Below are 16,448 nucleotides of genomic sequence, written 5' to 3'. Positions count from 1 at the left end.
ATAAATTTAAACAGTTTTTATAAAAAACTAAACACTAATAAGTTTCAAATTTTTGCGTTGTTGGCAAAATGTGTTATTTTGTAAATATTAGAAACCATTAAATAAAGTTTAAGAAACTTTTAATATTACAAAGTAGTTCAGAAAATCGGTTTTTAACTATAACCTTAAGTTTTTTATCTATCAATAATAATGTTGGTTTTAAGCTGAAGTTAAAACATCAAAAATATATTTGTGTAAAACATTACTCTAATTTATACTTATTAAATAGTACATATTGATGTTAAATCATTAGAGTTTGTAAACAACTGAGTTTAGTTTGTCTCTTAATAAACTTGACAACATGAGTAGTTTTGTTAAAACTCAAAAAATGCAGATTGCTAAAACTTAGTGATTTTAAATATTATATTTTTGTTACTTTAATAAAGTCAAGTTTTTGTTGAAAATGATAATAAAATTTTAAAATCTAGCCTGCCAAAACCGTTACTTGCTAATAATCTGACATTTAATAATATTTTGTTTTCTCTTTAAGCTAAGTATTGCGCATTACACGAAGTTTATACATTAATCTCGTGTGTAAGAAGAACTTTTATTTTAAATAAATTCCTGCTAAAATATACTAATTATAGACATTTCCATGTTTGTCCGATATTACATAAATTGAACTATTCAAAAAAAAACTTGAGTTATTAGAAATGTTTAGAATAAATGTTTGTACATGCTAAAGCTAATTATGAATAGTACTATTTAAATAAATCAAAACTAATTACTAAAGAATATTAATAAGTTTTTTTAATAAGATTAAGATTATAGATGTATACACAAAACGGCAGCTAACTTGTTAAAATTAATTTTTAGTATTTAAAAATGAGTAGCGTACTATTTTTTATTAAATTGGGCTTTGGATGTACTTGTTAAGTTTTACTCACAACTTTTCACATTTTTTTCAAAGTAGAAATTTTCTCTGTAGTTTATTAATTACCTATTTTTGAAGATTTTGTTAAATTCAATTATCTTTATAAAACATATTAAAAAAAAACTCCATAACTCAGTTTTTTAAACTGATTAAATTCAAAACTCATGTGTGTGTGTGTGCTCATAAGAAAAACTACGAGTAAATATAAATTTCTCTAATACTATTTTCAATGGCCATACTACTTATTTAAACATTTTATACACTCTTAGTAAATTCCAAATTTATTTGTCTATTAAATCTCCTAACAAATTCACTAAAAACACGTTGGCTTAAAAAAAACAATGAGTATGCAAATAAGTAGAAGTTAATAGTTTGTATAGTTCTATTGTTAATCTACAATTCAATTGTTTACAGTTTTAGACATCCTTAAAAGCACTTAATAAACTAAAATGTTCAATAAATTACTTTTTAACCACCTAATTAATTCACTAAAAAGAATTTGGTTTATAAAACAGTTTTAATATGCATACAAGGTAGCAAAAGCTTAAGAAAAGTGTTTTACAACTTTAAAGAGTGACTTTCTTCGATAGTGTTACTTCCATCTATTTTTACTTTTGAAAAAGGAAACTTAAAAAAAGTCACATATGGTTTCTATATGCAAATTTTTGTGTTTTCTGCAATATGGTAGAATCAAAGGAGTTATTTTTGATAATTAAATATAAAATAAGTTGTATTTTGTAGTCGCAAAACTACTTTTTTTACTTATGTTATACGATAGTTAGCTTAAATATATTTCATACCAACTTTCCAACTATTGCTTAACTGGCTTATTTTATGTTTGTTAATTTTATTGGATTCAAGCAAGTTAAATTTTCTGAGTAATGACTTTTAATATACAGTAACCTCTCGCTTATTTACGCACATTGTGTCCACAGAAAAAGTGCGTAAAGATATGAGAGATCGTAAAGAAACGAGAGGTACCAAATATACTCACTATAATGGGTGTTTTTTAATATTGCTTCTAGTTAAAAGTAGACTGGGCACTTTCATTTACAAATATGAAAACAACAGATCGAACTGTACATATATTAATAAAAAGGATTTGAATTTCTCTAAAATAATAATAATACGAGTAGAAATAATTTTACTATTTTAATAATAAGTAGAAATTATCTTAATCTTTATTTATATGTAACATTTATATTCTATTCTACTTAGCAAATTCAATTTCTAATTAAGCATTTCTTTACAATTATAAAATGGTGTTTATTAATATTTAGGGCAAGACTGCTGTATTATTTCTTTGTGTTTTAAACTCTAATTATTTCATTATACTTTCATTATTAAACACTGTCATGTTTATTTCAGAATTTTGATTTAATCTCTTATTGTTAACAAAATTTCTGATATACTGAGGTTTAAGTAAATGTTTATCAATTAGTCAAGAAACATAAATTTACAAAGTCTAAAGATATAGAGAGGTGTGTTAGCATTCAAAAACGTATTTTAATTTAAAAATATTCATTAAACGTATTTGTGCAATATTAAAAAAAAAAAAAATTTTTATTTTCTGAATTTTACAGAATTCTGAAATGCGTAACTAAACGAGAGTGCGTAACGTCACGAGTGCGTAAAGATCCGAGAGGTTACTGTATGCAAATAAGTGTTATGACTAGCTCTAGTATAAACAAATTACTCGTAGTAATTACTTAATTAGTTATTTACGAAGCGTCATAAGACCAAAAAGATAAAACTTTAAATACTAAACTTATATACTCGTTTAAACAATGCTGTAAATTTTCTCTATTTATTAGAACAACTTTGTTTAGTTTCACCAAATTTTTACTGAATATACATGAATATTTTTCAAATCTTGACTGAACTTATAAAGATTAATTAAAGTCGTTATACACTCCCAGTATTTAAAAATTGTATATAAATGTTTGTTTTTAGAACTATAACGCAATTGTCTCTAATAAAATTGTTTACTTCAAAAGTTATAAAGACTAATACTTATCAAGCTTATTGAAATTTGCTTAAATAACTAACTTAAAAAGTTAATTTTGATGTACACTTAGATGAATTCGATACGTTTCAAACCTAAACACTCTTAATATTATCAAAACTAAAAAGTATTTTTTACAAAAAAAAATTTCGATGACAGCCAAAACGAAGCTTGATGGCAAAAAAAGTAATTTTCTAAACAACAACTTGTTTTCTTTCTAAATAACTCGGAAAAATATCTTAATTATTTCAAGCTTTTCAACATTGCTGCACATACCAGTTATTGCACAATTGTCGGTGTTTTAATTTCGTCGTATCTTCAACGGCTTTGGGATTTGAGTTTCGGAATTTTCCCACACTTTGTGGTTTTTATATGAACTGAGAAAGTGTTAAACTTATGATCAGGGTTTTTTGTTTTCAAATGTGTAAACTTTTCTTGGTAAATTTCAGATGTTTTAATTTAAAACTTGTGTTATTTTTCTTTTTATACTAATTACTTAACGAATTTTTAGAGGGGCCATATGCGGTTATTTTTGAAGAAAATAAAAGTTTTCGCAAAACACAGGTCTTTGTATATAATTAAATGCTGATCAGGGTTAGTTTAACTTTAAAAACTTTTGTCAGCCAATCCGCATAAATACTGCAATACAATAATAGTTATAATAAACACTGTACAGTTTATATCTGATATGAAAATTGAAATCATGTTGGAAAAGCTATGAAAAACCGTTTTTTACTTAAAGAGACTTGACGAGCGGAACTTTTTAGCAAGGGTTAAATAAGCTTGTTTTTTTTCAAATTAATTTAATTTCATTACTATAAAATACATTTAAACACTGATATATTTTTATTATTTAGAATATATATATATATATATCTTAATCTATAAATATCTTTTAAAAACACAGTTAAACTGCGAAACTGTTTGATTTCAATTAAAAGTTATGTAGCAACACTAAGCAACTTCTGTGTTACAGTATTGAGAAACTTTCAATTTGCTCTCGAAGTTTGTTGTTCAAAAACAAACAAACATATTGTAAGTTACCAGCCATCTAGTTTATATTAATAAAAGATTAGTAAATTATCAATCTAAAACTTACATAACAAACAGTAATTCGAGTTTATTTGATTTTTTGTGAAACTGAAAATAAAATTATAATTTTTTCTTTCAGCTAAATTTTTTATAAGTTCAAACCTATATAAACTTAATCAGTTTAGAATAGAAGATTTTAATATAACAATAATTTATTTTTTTAAACAAGCTTAATAGCTTATATGTTGACTTTAATTATAAAATCAAGTTATCAACTGAACTAGCTTTAAAACTTTATTGTACTTTTTTAAGTTATTTAATTTCTAACGTTTCCGAAATATTATATAATAATATATTTTTCAAACTACTAAACAAAAAACATAGACCTATTTTTTACTATGTTTTAACGTAAAGAAATTAAAAAGCAATTTTAAGATAAATTGAGAGCTTGTAAAACTTCTAAAATATTGTTTTATTCCGTAATGATCACTTTAAGAAGTTTTATTTCGTTAATTACGCGAACTAACACTTTTGTACTTTTATTTTTTGTAAAGTTTGCTTTCAAGGGACAACAGCTTTACATTAGTTATGAAACTATGGTGATGATAAACTTATATAACTTTGTTTTTCGTTCAACTACGTTCTCCCTTGTTTCGTAACTAGTCGAAACTTCACTTATTTGCTCTGTAGTCTAAACCTTATTTTGAAAGTTTATGAAACAGATTCTTTGAATTCTTAATGATAAAATGAGCACATGGTAAAACTAAAACAGAAGGTTATAAATAATAATTTTACGTAAGCTTCATATCTAGGATATTCCTACGTACTTGTGCTTTGAAAATGTAACAAATATGGTCAATAATATTTTCAGGCTAATAATAGTTAAAGTTTTGTTTAAATTTATTATAAAAAAATACAGGAAGTTCGTAAAAACTATAATTTTGATCAAGGTTTTTTCGCTTTCTGTAAAAAGGTTGACTACAGCACACATTCTGAAAAAATACATGCAAAGTTTGTACTATTTGTTTGTGTGTAAAAATATTTCAAAGATTCAAAAAAATTATGTAAAAATGAAGTATGTTAGTCATTTTTCTTGTATTTCACGAATAAAAGCATAAGAGTGTTATAAAAAATAATGATTTATAAAAGTTATATTATTTACAAATTAACTACAACATGTTTTCATTTTATGATTTTAATATTCGTAAGCAAAATAAAAAAAAAATCTTACTTTCAAATTGAAACCTTAAAAGTGTTGCGTGCTTAAAATCATTTTCATACGAAACTTCAGTTCTGCCTACTGAAATATTAAGGAAAATATTTACTCAGCCAAGCAGCTCACATATGATTAAATATTTGACTTTTTTGTTACAAACTCACTGAATGGGAAGTGCAATGTCAGCTATTATCGTATCAAAAAAAAAGGGATAAAATTAATATGTTGAGTTTTTTATTATCAAGTAAAACAGACTTCTGCCCTCGAATTATTTATTTATACATTGTAGTTGTAAAGATATGTTTTAAGAGAAAATTTAAAACTTTTTGAATATAGTTTTTTCAATATACACTTTTAGCTAGCAAAACATGTTGTTGTTCCACAAATACAGTTATGCTTCAAGCTTAAAGTAACCGATTTCTTATGAATAATAATATTTTAAAAGAGTTACAAATATGTATACTGAATAAAAACTATTAAATCAAAATTGTTTATACATACTTATTTCTAATCAAACATTGTATAATTTCATTACTGCTAAGTATAAGGTTTTGTAGCTTATAGATAACATGCAATTTATTTCCTTTTGTGTTAAATAAATAACTTTAAGTTTTTAATTTTGATATAAGCAATATTTATAAACAGTTATTTATTTTAAATTTACTTTTTACATATTCAAGTGACGCGTTTTTTATTCAAAATAGTAAACACTATTAGTTAAATATTTTAAGTTTTTAAGTTTTATGTTAAATTAAATGTTAGTTTCCAAAATGATTAATTATTTTATAGTTTTAAATAAAAACTTTCATTTTAAAAGGAGGTGTCATATCACAAAAGCTTTCTATAGCATTTTAACTAAAGATACATTTTTGTAATAACTTAAATTGGCATAATTTTAAACTTACCTCGGAGTTAAAACCTGTAAACTTTAAACTTGAAATAAATTCAAATAATAAAATAAAAGTTTAAATTGTTAAATTTATATCAAAAATAAACATGGTTTTAGTTTACTAAAAATTTTTGCTTTTTGTACTTACATGTCTATGTTATAAAAAGAAAAAACAAATACTTAAGTCATTAAATCTGGATAAAACTAGTTTTTAAGATTACATTACTAATTGTTTTATATTTAATTCGAAACAATACGTTAAACAAAAGATTATTCTAGCTAACAAGCAATCATACGATGTTTTTAATCAGTCTTACAGTAAAGATAAAATTTCAACTGTCGTAAGAATTAAACTGATAAAAACAAATTGTTTTGTCTGAAAACAAGTATATGTTTTTGTAAACCCATGTTTAGTTCTTTGAATATTTTTCAAAGTTGTAGCCGATTTTTTACACTATAAAAAAAATGTTGGTTTTGAAAAAGTTGAAGTTATTTTCAAAAATTAATAGAATTTATTAGTTGTTAAATATGCAAAATAAAAGGAGAATACACTTGAGTAAGTGTCAGTGTTAACTCTGGGACACCATTTCAAAGTGACATTTCAACGCGACGAAAATTTTTAGAGTGACATTTTTACTTGGTGATAGTTTTTTGAATTTTGCTCAGATTTAAAAACAGTTATAAAATATTTACAGGCAGTTTCTTAGTTAAAAATAAAAAGGTTTAAAAAAAATAATTAGCTTTTCAGGTACATTTTGTTAAAAAAAGCTTCACTTTGGTGACAAACAACAAAAATTGTTTTTTGTTAGTGATTTGAAATATGGTTTTTAAATTTCAATTGATTGTTTTATCACTCGGTTGAAGTTTTTTAGAAATAACATTAGTTTAAAATTAAGTCTTTGTTAAAGTCACGAGTAAAGATGTTTACTTTTTTTTTCTTCTTTGCTTTTATCAAATGTTTCACAAATAGTATAGTTACGAGTGCATAAAGTACACGTACAAACAGTCTGTAGTTTAACCAACAAACTTTACTTGTAATACAGCTTTATTTAAAAAAATATATATTTGAAATAATCAGTTAATAAATTTTTAATAGCTTCATGGTAATAGTGATTTCAATTATATTTTATTTAAAAAATAAATTAAGTTAGTCATTGCAACTTGGATTGATTTTATCAACAGAATAACAAATGTAACAGGCAAAAAGTAAGTGTAGTTTAATATAATTTGTTAGTAATCAGTTTTTTCTGATGAAATTAATAGCTTCATGGTAATATCAAATTTCCTTATATTTTTTTTAAAACATTGATTAAATTAGTCAGTACAACTTGGGCTGATTTTATCAATAGAATAACAAATGAATTAGGCAAAAAGTAAGTTTTATTTAATATATTTTAGTAGTAATCAAATAATTCTGATGAGAAAAACATACAACTGATAATTTTTAACAGTTAAATTTCCGCGTAAAATTATTCAGTTTTTATTTTAAAAAAATTAAAAAGATATTGGAGAGACATGAATATTTACTTTTCAAAACTCATAAAGTTTATTACAATGTTTATTCACATTTGTCTATAATAATGATAATAAACTAGAGTAATTAGAATATTGCTAAACATGCCACGGCGATACAAAATTAGTATTAAATTTGCAGAAGCAGTTTTTTCGTCAAAATCATTAGCTTGCTTGTTTTTTCTCAAACTTAAACTCTTAAGTTATTTGTATATATTTATAAATTAACTTTTGCTCTTAGTATGTTCTAAAATAACTTACTTAAGCGTGTTCTAAAACGTTGAGCTTTAATCATATTTGTACAATAAAAAGGTTTTAACAAAACATTAAACAAGTAAACTAGTATTTGATTACATTCAGCAAAGTTTTATTTAATTTAAACTATTGATTGTCAAAAACAAAAAATAAGTAATTTATCAAATAAGGTGAAACAAAAGTTTGTTGCACCTAAAGCTGTGTAAAATGTCCTTATCTTAAACAATGTTACAGTTTTATATTTTAAATCATAAATAAATACAACGTGTCAGAAAAATAAAATATAAGTTTATTAAAAAAAATTTTATTAGCTTTTGACATAATCAAAAATCAAATACGATTTTTAAATGCTAAATCTTTAATCGTAGACATTTAATTTACGATCGCTACTTTTAAAACAACACTATATTTTGATAAAAATTCGTATTTAATATAACATAAACAGTAGTATAGTCAGTTATCAGATAAATTAATTTACTTTTTTTTTTAATTTGACTACGTAGAATTAAGCAAAGTTTGATAATAATTTAAACTATATCTGAAATTCTATTTTATTTTATCAACTCCAAGGCTGAAATAACAACAACAGAGAAAAAAACAAAAATCAGCATTTTTTAAAATATTTACATAGCCTCCATTCAACTTTTAAGGTTCAAATGGTAGAAAGCATGTTTTTATATTTTTGAGTTCTATCGATCTAAGTACTGTATACAGTTTGTATAAACTTAAAGTGAATAGTACAGTTTATAGAAATAATATAATTTTATAACACAAATTGTATGTACTTTGCATATTGGTAGCAAAGCTTAAATAAGTATAAATCAAAACAATACTTTTTGAAAGTGTATAAAAAAGTTTTTGATAAAATTTTAAAGTTAGAACAGTAAAAACTATATTTTGATATTTTCCATTATTACTTATCTATAAATAATGTCCTTATATCTTGTAAGACAAATCGCATCTGTTTTGCATATTAATGCTTTTAATTGGTCGAGACGCTATCTTCAATTTATCATGTGTTGCTATAGAGACAACAATTCAGTCTGATCGTTTTAATGAGAAGCTAACGATTTGAAGTCATCAAATATCGAACAACAAGTCGGCATGGCAACCAATTCGCTTGCACGTGGTTAGTTAAGCGGAACGAAAAAATTCTATTTTGAGTGATAATGCAAGCTAAAGGGCCGATTAGTTTGAGAATAAACAAAAACAGCTATTTCTGTGTAGAAAATCATTAACATTCAGCAACTTTTTATTCTTGGAAACAGGGTTTAAGTATTTACAAAAAATATAGACTTTAAACCAATTTTGTTCATAAATTTTAGCAACTAAAGTGCTTTTATAGGTATCTTTTTTATTGGTCTTTTTATGTTCTATTACACTAAGGTTTATATTTTTTGATTTTAATAAAACTAAAGAACACCTAGCTTCGTTTTAACACTTCTAAATTTATACTTTACTTCAATGTTTTTTTATAAAACAATTTACCTCACCTGCTAATATAACTCATTAAGAATGAATTATTAGTTTTTTTCTATCACTACTATTGCCTACAACAATTTTAGAAAAAAATCACTTAAGTATGTATCATAATTACATACAGTGCTGTATGTATGAATTATAATTCATCAGTTTATAAAAGTACAAATGGCTTTAAAATTGAAAACTCATACAACGCTCGAAACAGTTTTTAAAATCAGATTATGCGCAGAAAATTATAAATTTTGATTAATCGCTGTTTGACATTAAAGAACACAATAGCTTATTTGACAAATAGCACTGTGAACTTAAAATACTTTTGAAAAAATTTTTATAAAGAATTTTTTATATGTAATTATACCTTTAAAAAATTTAAGCTATCACATCTAAATCGAAAACAAATAATTTGATATGCAAATAGTTGTTTAAAAAAAAACCTCTTCGTTTATCTTATAATTAAAGGCACGGGGCAATAATGAGAACATTTTATTTTTTAATTACCCTCACAATTAAATGATTTTTTTTAATCGTTTTTTATATTGGAATTCTAAACAGATTTAAAACAGTCATACATTTTTTTAAGTTACTTCTCAATCTTTTAATACAACAAAATAAAACAATGAAGATTAATAGCCTCGGTTTTTTATCTTCTATATAAAAGTAATCAAAAATATTGTAAACAATTTATTAACTTTTTGATTTTTTTAAATAAACTCATTTTACGTTAGTTATAGTTTTTTGACCTACTTAAGACAAAAGTTTTAAAAAATATTTAAATTCAAATGGTTTAAAATTATTAATTAAAAAAACCAAAGTTATTGCTGCATAAATATTTTCAATTTAGTTTATTCAAACAAAAAAGCAGTATTTTTTAAAATTTAGTAAATAAGAACTAAAAATCTAGTATTTTTAAACATTCGAAAAAAACTAAGCTTAACAAAAAATGTTAAGTATAATTCTAATAAATTAAAGTTTATTTTGGATTGAAAATTTAAAAATATATATTAAAACATCTAAAAATTCAAAAATTTATTATATCTAAATCAATTACAATAACCTTTACAATTTTTATAAGACAAATACAATTTTTAGTAAATTTAAGAAAATATTTAAATGTGCGTCAATGAGCATAAGTCTGGTATTTATATGTATAAAACTACTATCGAGAAACAAAACTTGAAGAAACAGTTTGTCAGCTATATATATTTGATTTTTATATTTTAGATTAGTTGACGATTAAAGTTTTCCAAATGTTGTGAAATCATAAAAAAGTAAATTAGTTGATTAATTAGTATGACTATGTTAAATTTAAGAACAAGTAATTACAACTGATTGTGGGATTAACCGCATTTTTGTTTCAAAAAACTATCAATTAATGATAGTTTTTCTTAGTGTTTGTTTTTAATGTTATTAAGCTTATAACTTGATTTATAATATGAATTGATGTATAAATTGATGATAGCTGCATATTTAAATTTTTATAAACAACTTTATGTTTCCTTTTCTTCATAAAATAAAGTAAAATATTTACGAACTCTAAAATAAAAAACTGCTGTTTTACTATTAATTAATGAATTAAAGTTTCTTTGACAAAAGTAAAAAGTAATCTTTTTGTTTAAAGATTGAAAACGTTTTAGAAAAAAATTCTACTTTTATTATTATTCATACAAAGTTTAAGCCAAAAAGAAATACAAGCTTTGAACTAAGTTATGTGAAAACAAAAGTATAAAATATAAATACTGTTAAAGTTGTTTTGTTTTAACACTGCTTCAAAAATGATAGCTTTTTTACTATAAACATACATATTACTGACTTGTCTCCTTTCAATCATATCAAATGTTTTCAATCAAATAAAATGAGTTCAATTGAATTATTAAAGTACCAAAACCCAAAGGTTTAATTTAGTATGAAATGCTTTGTTGAAAGTAGAAAGATTTTTGTGCTAATTAAACCATAATTCTATCAGTTTTAAAGTATTGCAGCTCTGAAGTTCCTCAAACCTTCAAAATTGTTTATTACAAGTTATGTACAAATATATATTCTAAACAATATGAGGTATCAATCTGAGTTTATAACAAAATCTCAAGTTGTATAAAAAAAATTTGAGACAGTCTTCAGTTATTGTATAACTTTTGAACGTTTTAAACTTTTGTTTACTTTTAGACCCCAGGGAAATATTTTTGTTTCACTTATTAAACCGGAAACAAGATTTTCTCTCTCTTGTTAGAATTTTTTGAACATACTGGCAATGTTAAACAAATATGAAAGTTTAAACTAAAACAGGGTTAAATAAGAAAAAATTTCAATTTGTATTGGAAAATGTTTTTAAAAGAATTAATAAATTAAAAAAAAAAAGATTTTTTATTACCACTTCTAATACCGTCTAAATGAATAAAATAAAAAAATTTTGACTTCCAATAAAGAGTTTAAAAAAAAGCGTATGGTTTAAAAACCAAAAATAAAAACGAAAACGAAATTAGAATTAACTTAAAAGACTAACATTTTTACAGTAAGCTTATGAATTGCTTTATACTAAGGTGTATAGTTTTTTAATAACCTATTTTGTATTTTCTAAAAAAGTTACTGCATACATTAAAAAAAAGTTTTTAATGTGTTACTTCAGTATCATTCAAAAAGATCAGTTAAAAATTATAATTAAAATGTAAAGTTTGGAGAATTTTGTAGTTACAAAAATAGTTCTAAAAACATAATTTATTTTACTTGCTGCTGAAAATTATTTTCTTTAACTAAATTTCATTACATAAAACGTCACTATCTGGTTGACTAGTATCATGTTAAAAAAACTTTTGTATGGTAGAATGTTTTTATCTTTTACTATGCATAGTTAATTAATCTTTACGTTTGATTTAAAAATAGCAAATCACTTGTCAAAACCGTTTAAGTTCTGTGCACCAAAGAAGAAGAGATTTTAGTATTCAGAGTGTATGATTATTACTGGTTGCTACTTAAAAAACATTAATAGTAACTAATTACTTTTGATAACTTAAATTTGTTTTGTAGAGACATAAAAATTTATGATGAAAATAAAATATATTTCTATTTATCGGCTTGCAGAGAATTTTTACTTTAAATAACTATTCTGTTTATACAAAACTTATAGTACTAATATGTTGCTAATTGTTATAAACCTTTTAAGCACTATAAAATAGTAGTACAAAATAGAAAAAATAATTAGATAAAAACATATGGTTTTCTCTGTTGCTGGTTTTTCATTATTTTACAATTTTAATTTTTCTGAATTATTTACATTTTGCTCAGAAAGCCGAGGTGACCTTTTCATGTTATAAAATAAGAAAACATTTACTATAAAAATTAAACTTCAAAAAATTTATTACAATAACCCAATCTATAATTGACGAACAGAAAAATTACTTGTAATTGCTATTTAAAGCAACACTAAGTTTTTTTTGTTCTTCACTTTCCAGTTCTTACTAATTGGTACAAACTAAACAGTTTACAAATTTCGGAATATTTTTGTTTGCTTTTTTACTTAACAAAATATATTTCATGGTTGTCGCAGAATCAACTTGTGTAAAACAAATTAACCCTCAATCTACAAAATACAAGTTTAAAATTGTTAAAAATAGTGATCATTTAAGTGTATACAGCTGGATGCTTTTTTTTTAAACTTAAAATTATTTACAATAAATTTGCCATTTGAAGTTTTTTATGAACGATTATATAAATGAATATGTTTGTGCAATAAGAAAAAATACCTTTGTAGTTTTTCTATTACAGTGCTTATTCACTTATCCGGACACATTGGGCAAGTTTTTTCTGTAAGCATGTCCGGATAACCAAAATTTTGGATAAGTACAAAAATAATTTTTTCATTTAATAGTATAACTACTACTGTATTGCGATGTATAATAAAAGTGTTAATGTTAAAACAAATACGTATTAATTGTGAGTAATATTTGATAAAATGATAAATAATAAAAGCTAAACTTTACGTTAATTTATTTATTTTTTCTAAGGTAGAAAAACAACAGACTTACTAACCCTCTGCAACTATATACGTTTTTTGAGGGTCAAGCAAGTAAAATTCATCAATTGCAATTCCACCTGCCCTAACTATTAATTTAAAAAAAAATTAGTTAAATTTATTTTTAAATACAATAAATAATGTAAACCTATATCTTTAAATGAAAACAAAAACTTTTAATCAAAGAAAAAAAATAGACAGAAAGAAAACGAAAAACTTTGACTAAGTCTAAAGTCAATTTAACGGAAACATATTACTCCTAACAAACTAGTTTTTATTGGAAGTTTTACTAAAATAAGAAATAATAGACGTTTTTTTATAGTTTTTCCACGTTTTTCGGCAGAAAACTCATAGAATTTAAAAAGTTGCGAAAATTTTTGAATAATTTTTGTGTTTACTATTTTAAATTTCTTTAATTTGCTTCAGACCGAAACTGTCTGGATAAGTGAGCGTCCGTATAAGTGAATAAGAACTGTACTATTAACATATTTGATTAATTCATTATCATACAACCAGATATCAAACTTTTCATAAGCTCTAAATAGCAAATACGGGAACCGCTCAGTTCTAACCACAACATTTCCTACCCAATACCCAATTCCTACCCGATCAAATTCTAAAACCGCTTACCGATCAAGGGTAAGGGTAAGGGACAACAGTGATAACAAAAAGTAAATAAACACAAATAAATAAAAGTCAAAAAAACATGTATGTATAAATACAGAAAGAAAAAAATGTGTGGGAATTGTGCGGGTGGGAAACGATTGTAGATAGGAATTGTTAATATGCATGCGAATACATAACATTTAAGAATTAATGATGACTGAACAACCAGCGTTAAACGAACATAAGAAACGTGCTGAACAAGTATGACTCAAACTATCAGTACTGTAAAATGTAAAATATTTATTTAAGTTGTTGAGTTTTTTCTACAAGCACAAGCACAATTTTATCAATTGAGTTGAGTTGAGATTTACTTAAGAATCTGTTAGTACTTTTATTACAGTAAAAACGTATTTATTAAATTTGTTAAATCTTTATCTATAATAAACCTGTCTTCCGTTTCATTTAATTGAGTACTTAAAATTAGTTCGAAAACATAAGATACTAGACTACGACGTTTTTCTGGAAAATATTGATGCTATAAAATAAAAAAGAGGATTTTAATTTGTTGAAATTTTTCTAATTTCATAAATATTATGTAAAATAAGTTTACTTTGTGCTAATTGACCTCTAGATAAGAAAATTGTTGTACTTTTGTACAAGTAAACGCAGACTTAATGAATTTTCAAAAAACTTTTATCAAATTCTATCTTCTCTGGAAAGCTTATTTAATTTTAATTTCAAACTTTACAGTGTCATGAGTCTAATGTATTTCTTGGAAAACTCGATTGATTATTATGCTTACAAGAAGCGAGCAGATAGTAGGTTTTATTGTCACTAGCAATCGATAATGTGACGCATTAAAGAAAAGTAAAATAAATAAATTAAATCAAGATGTGAAGATTCAAAACAATTCCATTTACTTCTTCTAAGCTTATTTATTGTAGTAAATACTACGTAAATTTCGCTCATTGGCGCAAATGTGAGTGATTTAATTTAAGTAAGGTTTAGAAAATTGAAAGTATAAAATCAGTCTGATTTGAAAAACATGAATTACTAAAAAAACATGTTTTAATTTACTTTTTTGTAGTCGTTATCACATAATTTTTGTACATTGGAATAAGTGTGTGTGAGTTTAATGCATGTAAACTTTTTTAAGTTATAAAAAATAGTTCTCTTATACTTTAAAAATAATTTTCAAAGAAAATTTAACGCTTATTTTTCTGCTAATTATACCTGTAAGAGCTTTTTAGAGGTGGAAGTCAATATTTTTTTATGGATTTATAATCACTGTTTCATGTTTTTGTGTCCAAGGTTTCCTAAATTCAAAAATAAAACCTTTAGAATCAGTACTTTTGTTAAACTTGTATATCGATGTTCATACTTTTAAAAATACTTTCTTTAAATCCAAAGTGTATTCTTAAAAAAATGAAAAACTTCTACTTTATATAAAATAGGAAGAATGATGCCTAGCTATGGTTGTCATAATTTTTGTTTTATAAAACCAATAAATAAATATATATAAATAGCATTACATAAACCTAAAGGAAAAGTTAATAAATTTGAACTTCATTAAATTGTAGAGAAGTGTTTTAAAACTTAACTGAATGTAGTTAATTGCACTTATAATATGGTTTAATTAAATCTCTGGAGTGGACCAAACTTCATTTGTTTAAAAGTGTAGTAGAAGTTTTTGAATCAAATTCTGGTTGTGTAAATAAACAAACAAAACTTCAAAAACTATCACAAGTTTAAAAAAAAAAACAAATTATCGGATTTAATTTCTAATAAATAAACTTCAATTAACATTCCAACTACAAAGTTATTAATCACTTAGCGATTTCTTATCTGAATTATGATGTTTGTGTAACAATGTTTTTATTATAAATTGTGGTATATATCGATAAAGCTTTAACATTTGAAAAGTAAATAAGTTTGTAATAATAATTTAATCTATCCAGTTGTATTTTTAAACTTAGTATCAGTTTTATTAATTTGTATAACTTTTTGGTAAAAAGTTACCTTATTCTTTAAGATTTTGTGTATTGTGTTTAGACTGATAAAAACTCTCAGACTGTAAGATTTATATTTTAAGCTTTAATATTTTGAATTAATAAAGTTTTTTGTTCCAAATAAATGTATTAAAATTTTTTTTAAGTCTTAATGTGTTTTTAATAAGTAGACTATCAAGTACTTATTTTTTTATTGTTAACTATCTTTGTTAAGTAATTTAGTATTATTTGATGTTTTACTTATTGATAAACACCTTTATATATTCTGTATTAATTATGTTTAGTAATAAACAACTAAAAACATGTTTGTAATGATACTAAATACTAACATGACGAAAAATTACAGTAGATACTAAACGTATTTTACTAAACTAAAAATGTAGCTCATACTTTTTTTAATTTTACTGCTAATAAGTTAAACTACTTTTAACTGATCTACGCAAACGTAGTTAATTTTTTTACTTCATTCTTTTTACAAAATATATCAAATACAGTAACCTCTCGCTTATTTACGCACATTGTGTCC

This window comes from Thalia democratica, chromosome 5, assembly GCF_965202585.1.
Source record: "Thalia democratica chromosome 5, ktThaDemo2.hap1.1, whole genome shotgun sequence".
Taxonomy (NCBI): Eukaryota; Metazoa; Chordata; class Thaliacea; order Salpida; family Salpidae; genus Thalia; species Thalia democratica.
Note: the sequence above shows the minus strand (reverse complement) of the source record.